An 11,005-nucleotide genomic window follows, 5' to 3' on the forward strand; every position below is an offset into this window, starting at 1 on the left:
TCCAAAAACCAACAACAAAAAATTGTTGTTTTGAGGATCACCCAGGAGTATCAGAGGAATGTCTGAGGTTCACCTAATAGCTCGGACAAATGTACACCGTTTTGTAGGTTGAGAGTCGGGGGCACAGGCGCAGCATCGAGATCGAAATGGGCTTGTTTCGATTCTTTGCAAGTTTCAGAAGGAGAACAACACACGGGAGAGATGAGAGTCTACCTTCAGACGGTTTCATGCATTTTTACACAACAAAGACAAACAATACACAATCTACTACTACTACACACACACACACACACACACACACACACACACACACACACACACACACACACAATCCATTGAGTACATCCATCAGACAGATGTCTGATACCATCTCCAAAAGCAATGACAGACACTAGCTCTTTAAAACAGTCCTAGGTCAGGGATGTGCTGAAAATAGCCTATGAGATCACTCCTGTGTGAATGTTTCATGGAAGAAGGCAGTGGTAGGAGGCGTCTCAGGGGGATGCTCCCCCAGCCTCTGTCAGAGTGCTGTTCTCTCAGACAGAAAAACAGCAGCGGGGCCCAATTTCTCCTCAGTCTTCAGAACACAGCCAAGTACAAGGCGTATTTTTTTCCATCACACACACACACACACACACACACACACACACACACACACACACACACCTCAATTTCTGTGTGGGAAGTAGTATATTAAATGACTTTATTATACAGAGAGGCAAGCTTGGTGGAGGAGTGACAGCCTGTGCGATTGGGTTTAAATCACCATCGCGCAACACGTTGAGGTTTATATAATTCCTCTTCTTAGCGAAGGGAGAAAAGGCAGAGGCGTCTCATTTTGTTTTCTTTAATTGAAGTTATTCAACGCATTATTCTTTTTAGGGGGTCTGTCAAAATGAGAGTTGTTCTTTTTTCTTCTCCCTAGCCCTCAGTTAGACCTAGATATATTTAGCTTGCATTTTCCTTTGTTCAAGGGAATAATATATTGCTTCTCGGCCCTTTTCACTCCAAGGTCTCTTCTTTTCAAGGTATTTTAGATACATCAATCATTGTTGGTGGCTCTACAGGGGCAATGCCTCACAAGTGATCCGAGGGTCTGTTTACTCTTCAGAAAGGCTGTATGCTGTGTACACACAGGGATGGAGGTCGTGTACCCAAACTGTATGCTGTGACAGTGTGTTTTACCCCTGGCAGTGTTACCTGTCTGAGCACACAGTGAGATGGTTTATGTTGCTGCCCTTTTGAATGTCACAAGGTGGAGGGAGGCTAATTGGCATTGACTGAGGAGCTCAGCTCACTCCCCGACGCAATCACTGCTGGGATGAGCCTGGAGGCTGGGGCTCCCGCCAGGAGAGGGCTGACCCCCCCCCCCCCCCCCCCGCCGCCCACACACACACATGGACACACACACATGGACACACACACACACACACCTGTGCAAAGAAACACCAGTAGAGGGCTGACCCCCCCACGCCCACACACACACACGGACACACACACGGACACACACACACGGACACACACACAGAAACACCAACAGCGACGGCTCACTGTTGTGATAGTGTGTGTGTGTCGTTGGAGCACATTCCCTGTGTGAGATGACGAACACACCCTGGCGTGCTGCAAATCCGTCCCAGTGTCAATAGCAACAATATATGATTACCAGAGCACTCCGCCGTCCCATCCCTCAAATACCAACTGAGACACTTCCCCTCTGCTTCTCAGCATCACGGTACTGCTACACAGCACCTGTTATTCATTGTTTAGACCTCTGCTGCTGACCTGTTTGCTGGAATGCAGAGTGAAGGATGATGGATGATATGTTCCATTGATTCATGCACAGTAGCAAATCTCCTCAAGATTAACGAGTGTCATGAAGGAGAGTTGAGGCAACCTCGCTCCCTCAGCCAAACGGCGTCTTCCTCCATGCTTGATAGCATAAGTATGGAGTTTAGACTCTGTAAGATACATTAGCGTTAATCTAGCTTGTCATAGCACAGTCACACATACACACACACACACACACACACACAGCCACACACAGTCACACACAGCCACACACACACACACACACACACACACACACACACACACACACACACACACACATACAGCCACACACAGTCACACACACACAGCCACACACAGTCACACACAGCCACACACACACACACACACACACCAACATAAACACAGTCCATTGTTCTAAACTTGGGTAATTGGATGATGCCTCTCGGTTCTTACAATGATGTATCACTTGTAAGGAGACAAAGACAATGTTCCCTCCTGTTGCATCCAACTGCATCCATTTTCTTAATCCATTCTCTACAAAAGTGTTTGAAATGCTTTGGAAAGGATTTAATTCCCCAATTATGGAAGATGTGAAAAGATTGAAAAGAAAAAGAGTGATGTGAAAAGAGTGCCCGCTTGCCTGTTGCCCCTCTCGCACAAAGCCTATCAAGTTCCTTTTAATATTTAGGCAATTGTTCTGAAGAGATAAGCTATTGTTGAGAGACTCATTTGGCATGTAGCTTAGAAACAATTTGAGGCTTTTGGAATTGCACCAGTAGAGGATCAAACAAAGGATTTTTATAAATTATTTTATTAAATTAATATACTGAATACTGGCAATATACTGAATACTGACAAAACACAGTGCAGGATGAGGGTAAGAATAGAGCATTTACTGAACCTACTCTCTGAACTATGATTTTTGCCTCCACCCAGGCAATACATACATACACCTACACCAACAAGAGAGGAGGACCAGAGAGATAATATATACAACTGTCTTCCTACAGTACATTTCTTTGGTCACATTCAAAGCTACTGAAGCACCTCTTTGTTAAGCAGCAACAAAACAGTCTGTTTGGTATGACTCACAGTACATACAGCATGTCTCCAACAGAGATGCCTGGATGTACTGTGAGTCATAGCAAACAGAATCCCCCTCCCTGTCCTGTCCTGGTCCTGGACAGATCTATGTCTGGTAGAGGGCTAGGGCTAACCATGGTTATTGTTATTGAGTAGGTTACTGCTCAGTCTGCCGGGACAGCCTTTTGTCTCTCCTCTTTACACAGTCTGTTACCCTGCCTGCCGGAGGACGGGGAGGGGATGGGGGCGGGGGTGGACGGGGGGGTGGACGGGGGGGATGGGGCGGGGGTGGACGGGGGGGTGGACGGGGGGGTGGACGGGACTGTGGGAGAATATCAGCCAGCGTTTTGGCAAGCCCCATTTCAGTCAATGTTATAAAGCGAATCAACTGTTTGAGTTAGTGAGCTGGGCAGCAGAGAGCGATTCTGTTGGCAGTGTGGTGCTGGTCGAGTGGTTGTGGTGGATGTCTTTGTGGGCCTGTCCAAAGGGGACGCTTTTGTTATCTCCCCCGTCCCAGACTTCAACACACACAGCAGTACGGCTCAGAGACAGGAGGACATTAGTAGTAAGGGCATTTTACCAGATATTTGACCAATCTGCGAAGTAAATCGTTACCAAGAAATTTCTTCACCAATGTGTTTCTAAAGGTGTGTAATAACATGTCCTAAAAGGTTGAAATTCAACTCCTGTGGGAAACCTCATAAAAAACTGCTCAAAGTTGGGGTACCGATAACCGATTTTCGAAAATTCGAAAATGCTTAAATTGGACTTGAGTAACTTTTGAGGGGTCAAACTAGGCATTTTTCATGATTCTGAGTTGATTGCAAGCATGTATTTGTCACCAAGAGCACATCCTGGATGGGGGGTGTTTTGACAAGGCAATCCGTGCCCACCTCCTCATTGATGCAGCCATCTATCAGCACATCATGAAACATGCCTTCACTGAGGAGGAGCTTGGTGAAATGAGGACCTTAATGGAGAAGGTGGCTGATGGTAAGATGGGAGCCCGACACACAGATCCAGTAGTGGCACTGTTTGAACATAGGTTTGAAGAAAACTTCAAAAGACTCGCTGAAGGAGGAAGAACGCCTACACTCTGGGTGCAGTACCACCACATGGTAGATGTGATCAAGACGTTCATCCGAAGTGAGCGGTTTGCAGACCACAAGGGGCACCTGTCCTGCATTGCTACCAGGATGCTGGACATCTTTGCAGCTGCGGGCCATCATCAATATGCCAAAGGTGCACGGCTGTACTGTCAACTTCTGAAGGAACTTGAAACGTTGCCTGCTTACAAAGAGACCATAGAAAGTGTCACTGCCCATGGAAACCATGTTGTCCGTTACTCCAGCCATGATTGGTCTGGCACCTGGTGTGACATCTGTATTGAGCAGACATTAATGAAGGCAGCCAAATCAGAAGGTGGACTGAGCAGAGGGAGGATGAGAAACAGTGATTCTGGCCACAAGTGCTGGGTGCTCACCCTCAGTCACTTCTCCAATGTCAACCAGTGCATGGAGGAAGATGTCAAGGAACATGCTCCACCCCACAGAGACCTTGCCAAAACACAGATGAAGCGAGATGCTGAAGCAGTTGAACTTGCCCTCCAATGGTTTGAGGAGAACAACCCATTCGACCATGATCGAGACAAGGAGATGCTTGTATCTTTCTCTACAGGATTCACAAGCACAGGAGATGACCCAGTCAATGCTGAGAGAGCAGCTGAAGTAGGGAGAGAGATGCAGATTAAGCTGGATGGACAGTCAGTGACATCGACCATGGAGGTGAAGTCAAAGGTACAAGCCCTGTCATCACTCAGAAAGATTCCCAAGATCAACGAGAAGAAGATTCACCTTGACTCACTCAAGTTGTTCAACCGACTGATCATTTTTGCCCAACGGGATATGACAGTTGAGACAAGCTTGGAGTATGAGCTGACTCCCGTCCCATTGTCCCTTTTCAGTAACAAAGATCAGAAAATGAACAAGGCGAACAAGGCAGGCTTTTCCAAGACTAGCCTGAAGGAGTTAACTGATCCACTTGAACTCACTAACCAACCCTGCTCCACTTTGGTGGTTGATGGCGGATGGCTTCTCTACATGGTGACGTGGGAACAAGGTCAGACTCGGCAGGAGATTGGCAACAGTTACCTAAGCTACGTGCAGTGTCTTGGCCGTAACTCTCAAAGGATCATTGTGGTCTTTGATGGCTATAACAGATCGCCAAAAGATCATGACCACATCCGACGTACCAAGAAGTCATGCTGTGACCTCCAGATTCGACCGGATATGATACACTGGACACCAAGAGCGAAGTTCTTGGACAACACTCATAACAAGAGTGAGCTCATTCACCTCCTCTCTTCAACATTCAGAAAAATTCACATCACCGTGGAGCAGAGTGACAATGATGCTGACCTTTCGATTGTGAGAGAGGCATTGGCTGCTGCTACAGATGGCTTTGTTGAGGTCAGTAACATTTGTGTAGGTATTTTACTTGCATTAGCTATGACTACTTTAAAAGAAGAGTTTTGACTATTTTTATATATTTTCACATAGTTGAACATGCATTGCATATCTTCTTCTATTTTCAGTTGCGGGCAGAAGACGCAGACGTGCTGGCAATGCTGGTGCACCATAGCTCAAGCACCAACCACCCACTCTTCTTAACCACATCGAAGGGCTCTTATGATGTCAAGAGGATCCGAGAAGCTCTCTCAGATAGAAAGAGACGCTACCTGCTCTTTTGTCACGCCTTCACTGGGTGTGATACGGTTTCTGCTATCGCTGGCCATGGGAAAACAACTCTGTTTGACAGGTAATAATAATAATATTATATCATAATGAAATATTTGTATATTGAAATATCTGAAACAAACCTTGAAGTGCATTCTTTTACAGGTTTTGTGCAGGGGACATCAACGAACATATGGACATCTTCCTTGACAATGACATACACGCTACCAAGGATGCAGTGATTCAGGCTGGTACTAGGATCTTCCAGTACATTCACCATGGGCCAGGTACTACTCTGGGTGCAATTCGATGCAACATGTTCTCGGGAAAGGCAGCGGCTGGGCTGATCAAACCAGAAACTCTACCTCCAACAGAGGGTGCAGCTGCACAGCATTCTCTCCGTGCCTACCTACAGACCCGGGACTGGATCCTTCTACAGAGCATGTCTCTGGACCCCAGTGACTATGGATGGACATTAGGTGTTCATGGTTATGAGCCAGTTCCAACCTTAGACCCCATGGCTCCCGACGAGCTACTCCAGTTCACAAGCTGCAATTGTAATGGAGATTGCAGCAACCGGCGATGCAGCTGCAAGAAAAATGCTGTCAAGTGCATCTCAGCATGTGGAGTTTGTAAAGGCATTACATGCAAGAATGGTATTCATGATGTTGTTGAAGAAGACTCAGACATTGACTCCTGAAGCATTTGACCTATGGTGGATCAGTATTTGCTCTGAGTATTATGCAGCTAATTTAAATAAATGTATATGTAAATGGAAAGGGGCGTGGCAGTTTCTCTACCAGGAAGTGGTCTTGGTGACAATTAAATGCTTGCAATCAACTCAGAATCATGAACAATGCCTAGTTTGACCCCTCAAAAGTTACTCAAGTCAATTTAAGCATTTTCGAATTTTCGAAAATCGGTTATCGGTACCCCAACTTTGAGCAGGTTTTTTATGAGGTTTCCCACAGGAGTTGAATTTCAACCTTTTAGTACATGTTATTACACACCTTTAGAAACACATTGGTGAATAATTTTTTTGGTAACGATTTACTTCGCAGATTTTCATATGTTTCCCTTACTATAGGATCTATCCGGCAGACAGACTCACACACAGTCAGAGGGATGTCAAATACTTCCCTATCCTCGCTTTACCACTCTGGAATGATGGAATGATCAGAATGAGCAACAACCAGAATATGAATTAAATCTGAATTGATACGATTTCGATGAACACTACTGATAGTACTATCGCTTCCACAGACAAGTACAAATGGTTCATTGACAATAATTCAGCCATTGTGGAGTGGTGGAAATTTTTTTTTTTTTTTCTAGCCGTCCATTGCAGCGTGCCAATGACTTGATGCGGCTCGTTCCGTTGAGAGATAAAAGCAGCCGTTGGCGAGTCACGTGTCTCTGCGTGACCGGCCAATCAAGGAAATGGAGTCTGTTAATGGAGATGGAGATCACTCCCTGCTCCCTCCTCGCAACGCCGCGTGGACCTGGCGCCCTCGTCATCTCGTCACCGACACCTTCCAACATATTGTTTCAGCAAACGTTACTCATGTCACCAGGGGAAAGATGGATAGCGTTCCTACAGTTAATAGGCTCTAAATCAAAACATGCCGCTCCGCCGGCCAATCGGAATCCAGGAAAAGTGTCACCTAGGGCCTGCTCAAGGTTACCGCCCGCCACAGCTGCTCACCACCACGGAGAATGCAGAATCTCGTTCTCCCCTCGCTCTCTCTCTTGTCCTCTGCCGGCCTGTCTCCCCCTCCCCCTCGCTCTCACCCCCGTCATTCCTCAATACATTTTTATTGGGTCCAATTCATTTATTGAAGGCCACATGTTCTTTCATTGGTGGGTTTTATTGGCTGTTATCTGGTATTCATTGGATGTTCAAATAGAAGAAAGCATCAAGTGAATGAAGAGGGAGAGGTTAAAGTTGAAAAATGTGGAAACATGAATATGAATAGTGAGCTTGGAGATAAGTTATATGGTGTGGTTGGAGGAGTTAGCCAAGGACATTAACAGGTGAATTGTCAATTACAGAATGTAATTGTATATCAAGAAAATATAAGCAGCCCAGAATATGTGTTGCAGAATAATGTGTGCAGAATATACCGATATAAAGGTTTCTTTTGCTTATATGCAGTGAATAATGTCAGGTCTAATATGTAATGTCATGGATATACATTTACATTTACAGTGGGGGAAATAAGTATTGACAATTGATCAACATTTTGTCCAGTAAATGTATTTCCAATGAGCCTATTCAAGTGAAATTTGCACCAGACTAGTTTTTTTTTTTTACTTTAACTTTAGTTTAAGTAACTTTTTCTTAGTGTGTTCAATACCTTTTTCCTGTTTCCTTCCACTTTATTACACATAACTCTATTTACATATGGACTTTAATGTTTATATTTTTTGTCTGGATTGTTAATACCAAAGTCTGGTGCAAATTGCACTTGAATAGGCTCATTGCAAATACATTTACTGGACAAAATGTTGATGTGTTCAATATTTATTCCCCCCACTGTACATTTTTGGGGATTTAGCAGATGCCTTTATCCAAAGCGTCTTACAGCAAATACGTAAGTGAATAATCTATCCACCAGTCATAGCAGGGAAATGCAATCTATGCTAGAATAAGGGAGATATAAAAATTGTTGGACTGTAGAGAAACTGTACAGGGGGGGTAGAGGGGAAGTAGATGTCTCAGGAGGGACACTTAAGGTGTAGCCCTGAAGAGATGGGTCTTCAGTCTACGGTGGAAGATGAGGAGTGATTCTGCAGTCTCGTTCCACAAGCCAGGACAGTAAAGAGTCGTAAACCAGGTAGTGCGGCTGCCGCATCCGTGTAGAGGCCGTGGTGCCAGTCAGCCAGCAGAGGTGGAAGAGCAGAGTGAACAGGGCTGGTGATCTGTACATTGTTTTAATTTAATCAAGTATACGAATATGCAGCCTAGATGCATTAAAACGTATATTATGCCTAGAAATATTATGCTACATTTCAGTCTGAATATTAAATACTATACATTAACATTAATGAATTCCGGGGGCCCTAGGCGAGATCTTAGCTTAAATCATTTGTGTTTTGGTAATGGAATGGTGAGTGGAAGTTGTAATTACCTCATCATGCTATGTATTAGTCATATTCATCACAATCCACAGGGAGGCCTGTCCCTATATATTAGACATTTATGGAAAAGAGACAGACTGTGGCTTTAATGAAAATCCTGCTATTGAAGCATCTACCAACATGTTTGACTTGTTTAAGCATCTACCAACATGTTTGACATACCATCTACCAACATGTTTGACTTGTTTAAGCATCTACCAACATGTTTGACTTGTTTAAGCATCTACCAACATGTTTGACTTGTTTAAGCATCTACCAACATATTTGACTTGTTTAAGCATCTACCAACATGTTTGACTTGTTTAAGCATCTACCAACATGTTTGACTTGTTTAAGCATCTACCAACATATTTGACTTACCATCTACCAACATGTTTGACATGTTAGCATCTACCAACATGTTTGACTTGTTTAAGCATCTACCAACATGTTTGACATGTTAGCATCTACCGACATGTTTGACTTGTTTAAGCATCTACCGACATGTTTGACTTGTTTAAGCATCTACCGACATGTTTGACTTGGGCCCCAATTTGCTTCCACTGAAGAGCACTACTCACCACTAAAACCAAATGCAAAAACACTGCATCTGCCACGACCACATTTTGCATATATATATATATATATATATATATATATATATATATATACATGTATGTTACGGTACATGTGGGAAAACGGTACATGTGGGAAAACTAGGGTTAGGGTTAGGTGCTAGGGTGCTACGGTTAAGGTTAGGGTTAGGATTAGGGGTAGGGTTAGGGTTAGGGTTAGCCCTGTTCCCATTTTAACAACAAAACAACACGTGAAAAAAACAACAACACTTAATACAGAAATCAATACATCATATAAAATCACAATATTAGGATAAACAATCACATCTTTCACCAAGGAGGTCCTCAATTAACACCCTAAATTGCCCAAGCAGCACAAGAACAGAACAGATTTTTGTTGTGTAGATCGTTCCAGCAGTTAGGTGCACCTTAACTAAAAGCGGATTTACCCAATTTGGTGGACCTCAAGAGTTAACCAATTCTGAGAACGGGTTAGGTAATGTATGTACTTGAATTTTAATAATGAGGTTAGGTAAGCCGGGAGTTTATGCCGTAGGGCTTTATACACAAAAGGGGAGTAATGAAGAGATCTACATGATTTTAACGAGGTCCAGCCATCCTTTTGATAAAGTATACCATGATGAGTATTACATGGTAAATGGACTGACTTATATAGCGCCCTATTCCAAAGCACTTTACAATGGCCTCTCATTCACCCATTCACACACACACATTCACCCACCAATGGCGGCAAGCTACCAGGCAAGGCGCCAGCCCGCTCATTGGGAGCAATTTGGGGTTCAGTGTCTTGCCCAAGGACAATACGACATGTGGCCAGCCACGGATCGAACTGCCAATCTGCCGACCTTGTGATCATTAGACGCCGGCTCTACCTCATTAGCCACAGCCGCCCCTATTAAAACTATCACTTGTGATAAAGCGAAGGGTGCAAAAAAAAGAAGCAAAAAAGGCAAATCTTAGACCGAGTGTGATGTGGTCCAGAAGACCACTCTAGCATGGATGTGATATAAGATGGTAGCTTCCCAATAAGGGCCTTGTAGATACATAAATACATATGCTTATTGCGTCTCTCAGACAGAGAAGACCACCAAACATTTCCATACAAGATGCAATTATGAGTGCTATGAACATCACCAGTAATATACCTAAAGAGCAGAATGGTATACGGTTATCACCATAATCCATGACAGAGAGAAAAACAGCTTCAACAATCTTTTTCCTACAAAACAGGAAAGTTAGTTCAAATTTTTTTTTTTTTCATTAACCATTATCATTCATAATGATCATGTTTTTTTTGTTTTTTTATTCGTTTTTAAAAAGTGAAACTGTTTAACTGTGTCCGTTAAACAATGAATCAAGTTTACATGGTGTAACATAATTTGTTTGTCTGATGGTTTGAGTTCTGTTTGCATTACATTGCACTGTGTTGCATCATGTTATCTAGATTTGTTTATGGAGGTACTGTGTATCTTAGTGGTTTTGACCTGTTTGTGACCTCAGGAAAAGCAGCTGTTACTATTGTAATAACAAATGAGGATGGTTACAAATATGTGAATAAAGGAATTAATCTACGGCATTCTGGTCCATCATGATAAGACAATATGCATAGGTGTGTGAGTGTGACCAAAAGTAACTTAGAACTTAAGTAACCAAGTACCACACGAAAACACTCTTGTTCGT

The 11,005-nt window shown here is 43.5% G+C and overlaps 1 protein-coding gene across 1 annotated transcript in view; it reads left to right on the plus strand.

Annotated features, from left to right (window-relative positions):
- The window catches only part of nell2a (neural EGFL like 2a), a gene marked incomplete at both ends in the record, with an annotated part of 67,971 nt that overhangs the window by 22,935 nt on the left and 34,031 nt on the right, over positions 1–11,005 (plus strand). The gene's annotated exons all lie outside the window — the stretch shown is intronic.

Source organism: Nansenia antarctica, assembly GCF_963989245.1.
Source record: "Nansenia antarctica genome assembly, chromosome: 14".
Taxonomy (NCBI): Eukaryota; Metazoa; Chordata; class Actinopteri; order Argentiniformes; family Microstomatidae; genus Nansenia; species Nansenia antarctica.